The sequence below is a fragment of the Lacerta agilis genome, chromosome 12 (assembly GCF_009819535.1).
Source record: "Lacerta agilis isolate rLacAgi1 chromosome 12, rLacAgi1.pri, whole genome shotgun sequence".
In the NCBI taxonomy this organism is placed as follows: domain Eukaryota; kingdom Metazoa; phylum Chordata; class Lepidosauria; order Squamata; family Lacertidae; genus Lacerta; species Lacerta agilis.
The window spans coordinates 37,821,561-37,835,485 of record NC_046323.1 but is presented as its reverse complement, the minus strand read 5'-3'; the positions used below and the strand labels follow the sequence as shown (position 1 = coordinate 37,835,485).

The 13,925-nt window shown below is 46.9% G+C and overlaps 1 protein-coding gene across 4 annotated transcripts in view; it reads left to right on the top strand.

Annotated features, from left to right (window-relative positions):
- The first annotated feature begins 7,095 nt into the window (after positions 1 to 7,095).
- The window catches only part of MPP7 (membrane palmitoylated protein 7), an 86,659-nt gene continuing 79,829 nt past the window's right edge, over positions 7,096 to 13,925 (top strand). For 3 of the 4 annotated variants that reach the window (XM_033166063.1, XM_033166064.1, XM_033166060.1), the window contains exon 1: positions 13,164 to 13,282. The gene's annotated coding sequence lies outside the window, so the exon portion shown is untranslated. Of the gene's footprint in view, positions 7,116 to 13,163; positions 13,283 to 13,925 lie in introns of those variants that run through there. The other variant, XM_033166062.1, reaches the window with a different exon arrangement.

Genomic DNA, 13,925 nt, shown 5'->3' with positions numbered 1-13,925 from the left:
GATTTCATTCAGCCACATCAATAGGAGGTATTATTCTTTAAAACGAAAGGAGACATAACATTTGCATGAAGTTCAGACATCCTAATGTGAGTTGGCTGTTTCTAGGATTTTTCTTCTTCTTTTGTTTGAACTTCCTAAATTGATGTCTACTCCATCAGTCGAGGTAACACACTTTTTTAAAAATGCAATTGTTAACGAACCATATGCTGAGGGAAGATACTTATCCTATAATGTGTCATTTCCCTTGAAGATATACAGGAGGGAAGTTAATCTCTGGACAATTTCCTTGGCAAATACATTACTTTTCTTTCATTCCCATACAAAGTTCACTGCCACTGCCACTTGCACCAAATCACGTGAATGATCCTCATTTCGTTTATTAAACATATAGCTTTTTAACTGCTGAAAAAGCAGTTTGGAGTAACTGGCAGCAGCAGAGAGTGTCTACATGCCACCCAGGGTGGGGTGTGGGTGTGGTTGTGCATGTGTATGCCCATGCCAGGGGCAGGAAAGGAGTGGAGGACAAACGGAGCCCGCCATGTCTGCCCAGCCCCTGCCACCTCTGAAGCAACAGCAGCCCCCAGAGGCATGGCTATTGTACCCTCCTCTCTCTCTCTCTCACACACACACACACACCCCAGGATCCAAGCCTTGCAAGACCGCTCAGGGAGGGCAAGCAGCAGCCACGCACCATTCAATCCCAGCCTCTCTGTTCTCAAAGGACTGGGTAGGCCTGAAGGGGTTGTGTCCTTGCCTGAATCTACAACACATGCTTTTGGCACTGCCCATCAAAGTGACTAAAATGTGTGAGGCATTTGAAACAAAGGAACCAGGACTGCCAAGTTATTCTGTGAGTGTTTGCAACACAAGCATGGGGGCAGTGTTAGGGGCTGGCTGGATGGTGAGGAGTGGCACGAGGCACCAGTTGGGGAACCCCCAAAGTGAAGCTCCGAGCCCGGGGATGGGTGGTGGGACGCCGAGGAGAGGTCAGAAGGAGAAGAGTGGTTGGAGTCTGAAGGGGCACGTGGCTTTAGTGAGCAGGGAGAGCCTGTGACAGGGAGCAGTTCAGACTCAGTGGCTGAAGCAGAGGAGGGTGGGCCAGAGCTGCAGTAAAATCTGAGGAGTCTGGCTCTCTACTGCAACAAGCTGCCCTCCCCACTTGTCTCCAAAGATGCACAGAGTGATGTGTAGGGCAGAACAGAGATTACAGGTGTGCCGGTGCAGTTGGAGACTGCTTGGGAAGCATCTAGCAGAGGAGGAGCCGTAAAGGCAGGGACCAGCGGTCCTGGCAACTGCTCCATAGGGCAAGGTCTATGGGGAAGTGTTAGGTACAGTGGTACCTTGGTTCTCAAACACCTTGGTACTCAAACAACTTGGAACCCAAACACTGCAAACCCGGAAGTAAGTGTTCCGGTTTGCAAACTTTTTTTTTGGAAGCCAAACCTGCTCCGTTTTGAGTGTTATGCTTCCGTTTTGAGTGCCACACTTCCATTTTGAGTGTTACGCTGAGGTCTGTCTGCTTTTGCTATTTATTTTGTGTTTTTGTTTTTGAGGCTTTTTTGTTTTGTTTTTGTGACCAGGGGCATCTTGCCCATAGAGGCAAGTGGCACGGTGCGCCAGGGCTCCAAGTTCGCTCCAAGTTCACTCCAAGTTCTGGAGGGTGTCTGGGAAGAGACCTGGGACCCCTATACCTATTGCCTTTAAAAAATGCAGAATTAGAACATCTGTGAAAGTTGCCAAGATAACCAGCGACCGGGCAGGATCTAAACAGAGGCAAACAACAGGAGATCCAAATAATCACCTGTCCCCAAGTTCTATAACAAGCAGACTGTTTGTCTGGGGCAATTAACGTCATATGAATTATGCCTCTTCCCCATAGAGTTGCTGTCAGCAGCTTTGCTGGGTAGTTTTTCAAGCCCACAAGGTGGCCTCATTATTGCACACCTTGTGAACCTTTCACCCCCTGAACCAGCACAGCATTCTCTTTATTTCCCTTCATTAATTACCGATCCTTACATAAGCGTGCCTTGACATGAAAAGTTGTTCTCTTACATTTATTGCGCAGCCAAAAAGGTTTTGTGTGAGAAGGACTGCTGCATGTGAGAAGAAGCTTTGGCGTCTCTTGAGGGAACAATCAAACATGGATATCCATGAATTGACCCATGATTCAAAGTATATTTGAGGGAAACAATAAGTTTACCCATTTACATATATGATACATAGTTCTGTAACCTTTTAAACAAATGTTTTATTGTCATATTGCTATTGTTGTTTTCCTCCGCCTTTTAAAATGATTTTTATGTATTCTTTTTCTTCCCCCCTTTTCTTTTTCTTATTTACTTTAACTCACTGTAATTCTCGCAATAATAATAAAAAATATTAACACAGCCGGAGTCCATCTGGCAGCAGCTCTCCAGGGTTTTGGACAGGAACCTTTCCCAGAGACCCACCCAGGGATTGAAACTTTTGAATGCAAAGCATGTGCCCTATCATGGCGTTAGAGCCCTTCACTGTGACATGGACAGATTGACTCAGCAGCATCTCAGGTGACAATCTGAAGACACTGTTGTTCGACCTGCTGCTGAAGACTTTAACGAAACAAGCAGGAGAAAGCAAAGGCCAGGATGAATGGTGCCAGCATCCGAAGCTGGCCAGCTCACTGTTTCACAAAATGATGGTTTCCCATTAAATTTTCCAGTTCTTATCTGCACACTTCCCCCCTCCAGCCATGTACTTCAAATGCAAAACAAAATTCCTGCCCGGTAGACACACTGCTAGTTTCAGATCCCTCGATGGAGAAGATTCTTTGTTTCTATCAATGCTCCTTTTGTGTCCTTGGAGTGGAGGAATGAGATAAGTCTGCTGGATCATGCCTAATTAATTGATAATGATACTGTGCAGTATTTTACCAGGAAGCAACATAATGAGGGAGCGGTGACATTTTAACTGTTTTGCAAAGCAAAATAGCTCTCGTTGTTTATGATTGCAGTGCAGCAGTCCCAGAATGCTGACTTACGAATGGCTGCACACTCCAAATGTCAAGTATTAAAATGCACCTCTCTTCCTCACAGATTACTTCTTCTGCACTGACATTATTTCATTTAAAATGAAAGGGCTGCAGATCACCATCGGCAAGCAAACACGCTTTTTCCTTTCTAGAGACCACAACGACTGGGATGTGGTATGGAGAGAGTGAGGAGTATTTCCCCCCTCCCTCCCAGGAACTCAAGGTCAAGCCATTAAACTGATTGGTCATACATACATGCAGGACAGACAAAACATTGCATAGTGATAACTAGAGGATGGAATTCACCAGCCAGGTTGCAGTGATGGCTGCGAGGTTAGGAAGTTCTAAAAGGGGGTTGGAAAACCAATTCGTGGAGAGTAAGTCTATCAAAGGCTGGAAGTCAATATGGCTATATGCAGCCTTCAGCTTCAGAGACAGCTTGACAATGGATACCAGTTGGTTGGGAGCAAAGGACAATGGAAGCCTTTGAGTCCTGCTTGTTGGCTTCCTGGAGGCATCTGGTTGGTCACTGAGGAAAGACTAGATGGACCTTTGATATAATCAAGTAGGAGGTCTTGTTTGTGTTCTTTATCCAAGTCGGCAAATTTCCACTCTTCTCAGTCTTTGTTGCGGGGTCAGTGAATACTTTCTTGATTCATGGAAGCCGCTGAGGGTTGAGAGCCATTGTCTGCTACATTGGTTGGCCTTAGAACAAGAGCAGCCAACGTTGTGGCTTCAAAATCTTGTTGGACTTCAACTCCCATCAGCCCTAGCCAGCATGGCCAGTGGCCAGGGATTCTGGGGGTTGTAGTATTAAGAAAAATACAGAGGGCACCACACTGGATACATTTGCCTTGGAGACTTAAATTCAGAACTTGTTCAGTCATGAACCTACTACCCGAGGCAAAAACAAAACAAAACCCCAAATGGCACCCCTCCCCACCCCACACTAATTAAGATATGAAGTTTTATGCAGGCTTAATCAAAACAAGCTGCACAACCTTCTCTTGCAGTTCATTCATTAATTTTGGTGGAGCCTCTATGGGGGACTATGCTGCTTGAGTCAAATCTTGGTATCAGGATATTAATGCCAGCAGAATATTAACGTCTGCTCCTTTACAGATGACCGTTTTAAAAGGTCATTCATCACACTTATTTTTTTAAAAATAAATTGCTCAGATGGGTTGCTGTTAAATAATCTTATAAAATCTTCCAGTTAATATTCATGGAAATGCATAAAGGTAAAGGTGAAGGGACCCCTGACCAGTGGCGTAGGAAGGTGGGGGCATTGAGAGCGGCATGCCCCCAGTTCCAGCCAGTGCCAGCCTGAAGGGGGGGGGGGTTGACACTTGGCGTGTTGCACACTGTTGCAGCCTTATGAGTTGCCGCACAGACGGGGTGCCGCTCGCGCCCGGCATCTGGGACGGACTGCGCAAGTGCAGAATCTCGCAAGGACTGCACATGTGCGCACTTGCACAGTCCGTCCCAGATGCCGGGCGCAAGCAACTGCCGCTCGGATGGGCTGAGGCAGCCCGTCCGTGCGGCTGCTTGTGCCCAGCAGCCTGGATGGACTGCGCTCCGTAGCACGCATGAATCATGATGTCACGACGCACGTGCGCTACGTGCCCCCACATTTGCCACTCTGGGCGGCAAAGCGGCTCTGTACACCACTGCCCCTGACCATTAGGTCCAGTCGTGGATGACTCTGGGGTTGCGGTGCTCATCTCGCTTTACTGGCCGAGGGAGCCGGCGTACAGCTTCCAGGTCATGTGGCTAGCATGACCAAGCCGCTTCTGGCGAACCAGAGCAGCGCACAGAAACACTGTTTACCTTCCCGCCGGAGCGGTACCTATTTATCTACTTGCACTGCGTGCTTTCGAACTGCTAGGTTGGCAGGAGCAGGGACCGAGCAATGGGAGCTCACCCCATCGTGGGGATTCGAACCGCCGACCTTCCGATTGGCAAGCCCTACGCTCTGTGGTTTAACCCACAGCACCAGTTAATATTTATGGAAATGCATAACCCTTTGAAATAAGGTAGGCTCTACCCATACGTGACACAAAACATTCTGAAAAGATGTGGTAGCATGATTACTTATGTTCTCAGGATAAAGACTTGTCCATAATCTGTTAACCATTGGCAAACATCTGCTTGGATTATGAGACTTAGCAATGGCCAACCACTCAGCACCTAGAAAAAGTGGTTTGGGTGGGGTCCCAGGTATGCTGACACTCTAGAAATACATCTATTGCTGCAGCTGTATGGCAAAGAATTTGAAAACCAAGTGTCCATTGACATCTCTCTACAAAATCCACCTTTCCTGTGATGCCCTTTGGTAAAACTTTAGTATTTATCCACAACAGAATACTCATGTATTCATCACATTCACTCCCCATGGTCAAACTCTATAGTATAAGGCTTCTCTCTTCTTATTTTGCAAGGTAACCATTATACACATAACCAACAGCGCTGCATAAAATACATAATGTTGAATATATCTTTATGCATGCAGGAAAACAGGAACATCCATGCAATCCTATGCATATTTATCCAGAGGTCCTACTGAGTTCAGTATCGTAAAGTAAGTGTGCATAAGGCTGAAACCATAGAAGCAAGCTAGACGGGGCATGAAATGCGTCAGTTTTGAAACTGTTAATAGGTACCGCCCCATGGGTGTAGCCAGGATTTTTGTTAGGGGGACAGGACCTCAGATTTTTATTGATTTTTATTGATTTAGGGGGGCAACTGCCCCCCTGCTCCCCATTGGCTACTCCCATGTACCCCCCCTCCAATTTATAATGGGACCATAGTGCATGGCCATGGGAAGGAGGTTAATCCTGCCCATAGCTGTCAACCTTCCCTTTTTTGTGGGAAATTCCCATATTATAGCATTGGAAAAGGGCGGGGGGAAGGTTGACAGATATGATCCTGCCCTGCTAATGCAATCCGGATGAAAATTCACCCGCCTCCAAAGGAGCTTGCTAGGACCAAACAGCCACCATTGAGAAGGGGGATTCTCATCGAGACCATGGGGAGAAGAAATGGTTAACCCCAGTGCTTTCTTTCTGGGGGGGATGCAGGGGTATGCATGCCCCTAAACATTTTGTGCATCTTTGTACTTTTGTTTACTGTATTTATTTTTCCCGATTTGAACTATAAAATGGTGATTTTCTTGCGTCAAAATGAGAGTACTCCTAAACTTTTTTTTTAATAGGAAAAAAAGCACCGGTTAACCCCCTTTCCTGTATGCAACAGTCCTTATGAAAACTGCCCACTCCTGCAACACCTTTTATTTATTAATTTTGTTAAAGAGCACAGCCCTTTAAGTTATGCATTTACTATCAGATCTTTTGAAACAAAGCTTCTGCTTATTGCCTCTCTCACCCCTCTCTCACAGGCCCTTATTCCTCTGGTATATGCATAGCTGTTTTCCAAGCATTCCCGCCCACCCCCCCTGCTCAACCACTGACTTCACATCTGGAGTCTGAACTGCAACAGTAAGGAGTCTTTGGTTAAGCACTTTCTTTTTCAAGAGGTTGTCGTCCCCCCCCCCTCCTTGTGACCTCGGAAAACCCTTCTCTCAGCAGCCATGCAAATGTAAACCGATCCAGGCTGCAAGCCCAAAGCCTGAAGAATACACTTGAACAGTGTGAGTGTCACCTGAGAGCCCACTGTTTAATTATGCAAGAATCTCAGTTATGCTCTGCCAGAGCATCAGAGTCAGGAGGTTAAGAGAACTAGAACTTTATCTCTGCACAAAAATAATAAAACATTTCAGGGCTCGGCAGAACCTTACAACAGATTAGAAACAGGCCGCATTCTGGAAACAGGAAATTCTTCATACGACAGAATCCCCCCCCCTACCTTATTTACAGCCCTCGCTGCAATCCTATCCGGAGCTATGCATGCTTAAGTCCCACTGACTTCAGAATTTAAGCATGCTGAGACCGTAAAATAATCCTTGTGATACCAGGGTAAACATTTGCCTGCTGACAGCTTGATCTCCTCCTGTGAGAGACACAGATAGACCTTTGGGGATTTGCATGAGGGTCCATTAAGTTCCCTGCAATGAGCCTTGCCTGTGATGGCAGTGTGGCGGCAGAACCAGGTGAGGTGAGCATAGCTGTATCTCTTGCTAAAGCAGCAAAAGTTCTTTATAATCTACCCCAGATGCAGTTGCTCCAACTGTTGGGCAATGTATTAAACAGGCAACTTTTCTTTCTTAACAATTCTTCAGCTGCTACGTTGATAACTTGAGGAAAATAGACCTGTTTTGTGGCTCATTTGTGTCACAGCCATTTACTTGAGGGCCTCCGAAACTAATTGACATTAAAGCTTCTAGACCGAGGGGGGGGGGCAGGAAGAGAAATCTAAGCATGCTTGTTCTCCTTACTCCCTGATAGTCCTGAATGTCCTGGGAGTCATCTTGTTGAGGAACTGAGTGGAACCAGCTGTTGCTGATGACTACCGTCTACTCCGAGAGCTACAAAAACAGCAATGCTGAGGGTTGTGATGGGGTGCCCTCCATTTTCATTTTTATTAAGAGTGCCTCTTGTGTGGGTTGACCTGACTGAGGGCCCTTCTTGGTGAGAGGAGGGAGGACCAGGAAGGGGTGTGTGCAGTTCCAACCTGGGCAAGAAGCCGATTGCTCCCTGGAGCAGTACATCTGTGCGACTGATGACTTTCTTCATAGTGTGCTGGCAGCGAACGGCTTCGTTGTCTCCTTGGTGTTCCTGCAATACAATTTGTGGCATGGAAGTGGACTAAATGCTCGTAGTGGTGGTTGGTGACTGGGTGGGAGATATTGGAGTAAATGATGCGCTTGGCGTTCGAGTTCAATGGGATGGCTGATACTGAATGAGCAGGCATTATATAATTTGTATAGATGTAATGGCAGAATTTGGGTGTGGGGTGTTTGTGCTAGAGGGGATGCACATTTTGTGAGTCAGGATATGCTTTGGCAAGAAGGAAGGAATCCCTGGCTCTAAATATATTTCAAAATGAACTGCTATGTTGGGGCGCGCGTGTTGTATTGCTTTACTGCTTTTCATTGTAGTTCTTTTTAATATTGCATGGCATTGTTTGCAGTTTTTTGGTTCCATTGTTGGTTATCTATTTATTTTGTACTGCATTTATTGTTTTGCAAACTACTTAAATACTGTCTGAAGTCTGTTAAATATAGGTTGAGGTCTGAGGTCTGTTAAATATAGGTTGGACCCCAAACACTGAATCTTCCTTAGGGCAGTGGTGGCCAAACTCAGCCCTCCAGCTGTCTTGGGACTACAACTCCCATCACCCCTAGCTAACAGGACCAGTGGCCAGGGATGATGGAAATTGTAGTCCCAAAACATCTGGAGGGCCAAGTTTGGCCATCACTACCTTAGGCCATCTGAGCTTTAAATTCGAGGATTAGAGGCACAGGTTCAAAGTTGCAAGGTGTGGTAGGGATGAAGAACTCATGCTGTTGGGCACCAACTCTCATAAGCCCTAGGCAGCATGGTCATCTTAGTTATAATAGGAACTGTAGTTCATCATCCTCTGGGGAAGTCATAGGTTTCCCATTGCTAAATGGCTTTCAGGCACACCCAGGGCTTTTTTTCAGCTGGAACTCAAGTTCCGGCACCTCTCAGGTGGACGCCATTGCTATTATAAGAGAACAAGGGAGGCGTTCATGTTGAGGTCTGGCACCTCTTTTTCTAGAAAAATATCGCTGGCATGCTTCAGCCATCCATCACCGACCATATTACAAAATAAACAATCCGTTACATTACAGATCTATGCCCATGCCCACTGTCAAAACAGAGCTTTTTCAGCTAGTCTGCCTAGGCATCAGCTGCAGTGTGAAAGAACAGTGGGACAGTCAATGTTGCAAAGAAATGCAAGGTTTTAAGGTACCTCTCTCAGAATGTGAAAAAGAGACTCCCAAGACTTAAGTCTGAATTTTAAAGCAACATATATTAAGCAAGGCACACTTAAGGCCGTGCACTGGGTATCAAGAGCCCTATTTAAAATGTGTATCGGCCTTTTGATTGCAATCCTCCATTTCCACACTTAGAAATATAGCACTCATTTAGCACAGTCCAGCATGCTAGCTTTTGAAAAGAAACTCAAATTGGTGGAATTCTATTGTCTCTAGTGAATGAAAGAATTTCAGCCTGCAGTAAATCAGCTAATTGTTCTGACAGCTACTTGATCATCTTAAATTAATAATGAATAAAACATATGAATATTTTAAAAAGTATGGCGCTGAAAATGTGCAGCACATAAACATATATTCATAATAAGGGTAAGTGCAAATCTCTTGGTTCTAAAAAATAATGGTGCTGCTATTGAATAAAAACTGATATTAGATATTTCACATACATTGAAGATGCTCAGGTCTTATCCACACTTTTCTGCTCCTTCCAGGTCTGTGCCCAAGCACCCCCACTTTTTTTTCTTCTTTTCTTTTTTTCTTTGGAGCTTTCCCTGCAAAAACCCACTCTTGAAAGCTCAGTCAGAGCAAACATCAATTTGTGGAAAACCCAGATTGACGTTTGCTCCGATTCAGCTTTAAATAACATATTTCGGTAGGGAAAGCGGGAGGGGGGGGGATGAAAGGTCTCCAACAAGGAGCATTAAAGGTGCACAAACCTCTGCCGGGGGGGGGTAAATGTGGATAAGGCCTCCTTCTCTAATCACCTGTTGGGTAGATTTGTTCTCTGCTAGTGGCCTAATTGATACCAAGAAATTGTTTTGCAGTGGAACTTATTAGTATAAAGCTCAGTGTTCAAGATACAAGGAAGAGTTATGAAATCAAAAAATACCCACAGTCCTATTACATTTCAGGTGACACTGCCCTTCTCAAGGGGAACTGTTACTTAACCTATGTAGTTACAAGAGAAATACAAAGCTTCTTAACAACAACCCCCTTTGAATTACTCTCTCCAATAAGGCGTACTGTATATAAACCCAAATATGTTGGGAATCCCTTTTTTTTTTTTACATCTATATACACATTGAGTAATCTACTATGCATCTCTGGGATCTACCCTTCTGGGATAGCTCCATCAGCAGATCATGAGACTCTTCATCTCAGGCTTGTGGCTTTGAGCCCCACGTTGAGCAAAAGATTCTTGCGGTGTGGACTAGGTGACTCCTGAGGCCCCTTTCAGCTCTACAATTCTATGATTCCACAATTCTACTACTTTCTAAAAAAAAATAAGCTACGGAATGAATCTGCACTGCTAGTGGGCTTAAGAAGTCAGAAAAAATTCCCCTCCGCAAACATTGTGTGGTTGACACTAAAATGGCATGCCTCTGGCCCTGTGTGTTCAATTGCAGCTTAATCTGCATTATTATCCTCTGAGCAATACTCAGAGTTGCACTATGGAAGTTTGATCTGGTGGCTTTTGAAAGTTACCGGTAAGTTGCTGTTAACACAAAAGCAGTCCTGCTAGTCTTCTTTCCAGAGTGGTGTTCACTGAAATTACTGGACTGAAGTTGGTCATGTTCATTAATTCCAGTGGGTCTACTCCGAATAGAACTTAGTTGACTACCACCCTCGTACTCCTAAAAATATTATAATAAAAGAGTTTGTTCCCACCTCATATGAGAGACACATTTTCATCTCTGTTGTAAGAAAAAAGCCCCTTTCAATGGGTTTAACACATGATTATATTTTAAGCTGTTTTATCCCTAAATGAACAGGGCAGATTTAAAGCATCAAACATATTTCCCTTGGTGTATTGCAATTAGGCTGCCAGAAGACAGCACACAGAATCCTTGGAATATTTCAGAATGTTCATAGTTGGACAGGAGAAGGAAACAGGGAACAGTTCCCCCTGGTACATCTGTTTCATTCCACAGGCATGGGAACAAACCCAGGCTGCAGGCTGTGGTTAAGGAGGAAAGAGCTGAAACAAGATGCTGGGTTCAAATGACACTTGGCTTAGGTGTCACGCCATGCTGAGCTAAAAGGACCAGCAAGAAGCAAAGCAGCTACAATTTTCTCTTTGGAAGTCTGTGCATTTGCCACAGTATGTCTTAGTTAGTGTTATGTGCAAATGTGGTCATTGTGACAAGGACCCAGGCTGTGTGTAGGGTGGGGAGCATAGGTTTTTTTTTTTTTTTTAAATAAGCATTACTGGTAATTTAATAAGGATTTCACCCTGAATTGGGAACTGGCATGTTTGTTCTAGAGCCCACAAATCCCCTCATTAGCACTGGGCTTCCTCTACACACAGGAATGTTGCAGAAACTCTTGCCCAACATTTTTTTTTAGCTATCCTATTTTTGGCAACTAGCAGGGCAGGCAGATTTCAGGCTTGTAGGATTTACTGTGGTTTTTACTAAACCCTGGAGGTCCACCAACTGCAACCAGGTGCAAAATAGTGGGTGGGGTAGGATGACACACACTTAAAGGTACAGGATGCTTCTGAATGCACGCTTAACCCATGAATTTTTCAGAACCTGAACTCCACACAAAAGTCCATGCCTGGTTTTGTCTCCAAAGCTTGCTTTATTTCAGTAGTCAAGAGAATTGGTTTTTGCTGCATTGTTAAACAATTGAGAGTAAGAAACTCTTGCCACAAATTGTCCCCCGACCTGCTTGTAGACCTTGATCCATTTATTGTTCACCAACATTAAATACCATGATAGCAAATCAAGCTGGTTTTACATTTAGAAAAAAAGTAGGGAACAGAACAGGAGATCCAGGGCCCAAGACCTGAGGTGCCAAAGACCTGGGGCTCAGTCTCCTGGGCCATCTCATAACAATGCCTATGAAGGTGAGCATGGACAGAATGCTGAAAGCACCTATCTGTTAATTAGAACAGGAGCAGGGCAGTCATACCTACAGGCATGGGCATAGCCAGGGCAGCTGCTCCCCCAAAATCAAGTAAATCAATAAAAATATTCAGCTGAGGTTCTGTCCGCCCCAACATAAAAGCTGCCCCCCAACATAAATCCTGACTACAGTCATGCTTACAGGGTCTATTTTATCATTAAAACCTCTTTTATTTATTGTCTGACTGATCCACCAACCAGAGGCAGGTGCAAAGGTGGCCAGGGTTGGAGGCACAATATGTGTATTAGGGCTATGTACATATGCATGGCTTAAAATGCAGCTAAGCTACAAGTATTTCCTTCCAGATGTGCATTACTCAGTGTGCCACCAGATGTGCATTACTCAATTTGCCACCTTTCACCTACAACACCCCTCTGCCCCAAACTTCAATGAAGCAGCCATCTGTGCATGTGCAACAGTTGTCTCACGGCTTAGGTTTTCAAATCAGATGCAAGCCTGCTTGAGAAAAAGCCCGTCCAAAAAGGAGGTTTTTGCAATGCTATAGGCATAATCCAGACCGGCCCAAAACAATTTGGTGCCTGAGGTGAACCACAAAATGGCACCCCACGCCTTGTTGCCATAGAAGGAGGGATTAGTGAAGATGTACATCAGGAAGCGCATTGGGGGGGGGGTAATCTGCTTCCCCCGTGGATCCTGCCACCTGAGGCGGTTGCCTCACCTTCCTTCCTGGAAGGGACGGGAGCTGGGTATGATACAAAAGGAATTGGGACAGGGAGAGAAGCAAGCATAGGAACAGATGCTCCACTGGGTGATGGGCGGGACCAGGTTCTTAGCTTGGTGTTCTTCCTGGGAGATGGTGGGTGCAACCTCCCAGCCGCAGCTGCATCAGGGCATCCAGGCGTGCGCCTCCTTCCAGATTCAACAGGGTTCTCGACTTATGCGCTCATCCCATGAGGCAGCTCAGGGAGAAGCAACCAAGGAAAAATGCGTGAAGAAACAGAATTCACAGCCCCGCGCTGCCCCGTTTCCCACCTCCAGCTCAGAGACCACCTGGGAATAAGAGGCCATGCACGCCCGCGGATCTGCCTAGCGGACCTTCCTAACAGCGACTCCCCACCTAGCCTCACGTGACAGCCTCTAGCCGTAGCGCGGCAGTCAATCAGGGGCCAGCTTTGCGCTTCTTTCCCCAGCCAATGAGGCGGCCGCGCTACGCAAGGCGGGGAGAACACCTACCGCGGCCAATCAGGGCGGCGGTGGTCAGAACAGCGGGGCGGGGCAGGGAAGGCGCCACGCCCCTCCTACTCTCTCTCTCCCCCAGAGCTCCTCCTCTTTCTCAGGGGGAGGGGTTGCTTTTGGCGGTTTGGCTCCGCCTGGGCAGCCCAACCCGACGGGCACCGAGCGGCGCGGTGCGGCGCGGCGAATGAATAAGGGGCTACGGAGCGGTCGCGGCGGCCCCCGGAGCAGAAGGGGCGCCGTTGGGCGCTGAGGTAACGAGGGGGGGGGTCTGTCGCCGGAGATTCGGGCGGGATTCTTCTCCCTCTCCCTCTGTCCTCTCCCTCCGCGCTTTCGCTTTTGCCCTGAGGGGAGAGAGGCTGGTGCTGGGCGCGCGGGCAGATGGGGTTGCGCTGCTCGGCGGACGGACTTGGCGGCGGGGCGGGGCTCGGGTGAGAGAGAGAGAGAAAGAGAAATAAGCTGCTCCCTTGACTGACGGACGGAGCGTCCCCCTGGCGCGTGAGCGGGCGGCGGTTAAGACGGTTGGGAGCAGGTGAACAGAGCTCAACCGCCGCCTCCCTCCACCCCCCCCTTCCCACAGGCGTGTTTGTACTCGGAAGTCAGAAAGCAGCAACAACAGCGCGCCGTGTTCCGCGGGGGGCATACCAAACCCTAGTAAAAGTGCGCGGGCGGTTGTCGCTCTTCCCCGAAGGTGAGGGACCTGCTGCTCGTGGGAATGCTGTACGGGGGAGAGAGATGTGTGTTGTTTCCTATCTCACGCCTCTCCTTCCCCGTGGCAGAAGAAGCTGCCCCTCGAATCCGCGTGTGTGTGTGTGTTAAGGGCGCTGGGTGTGGAAGGGCCAACACCCCACCCCATCCCGCCCCACTTCTTGCTTCCTCCTGGCGAAGGTGTGCGGA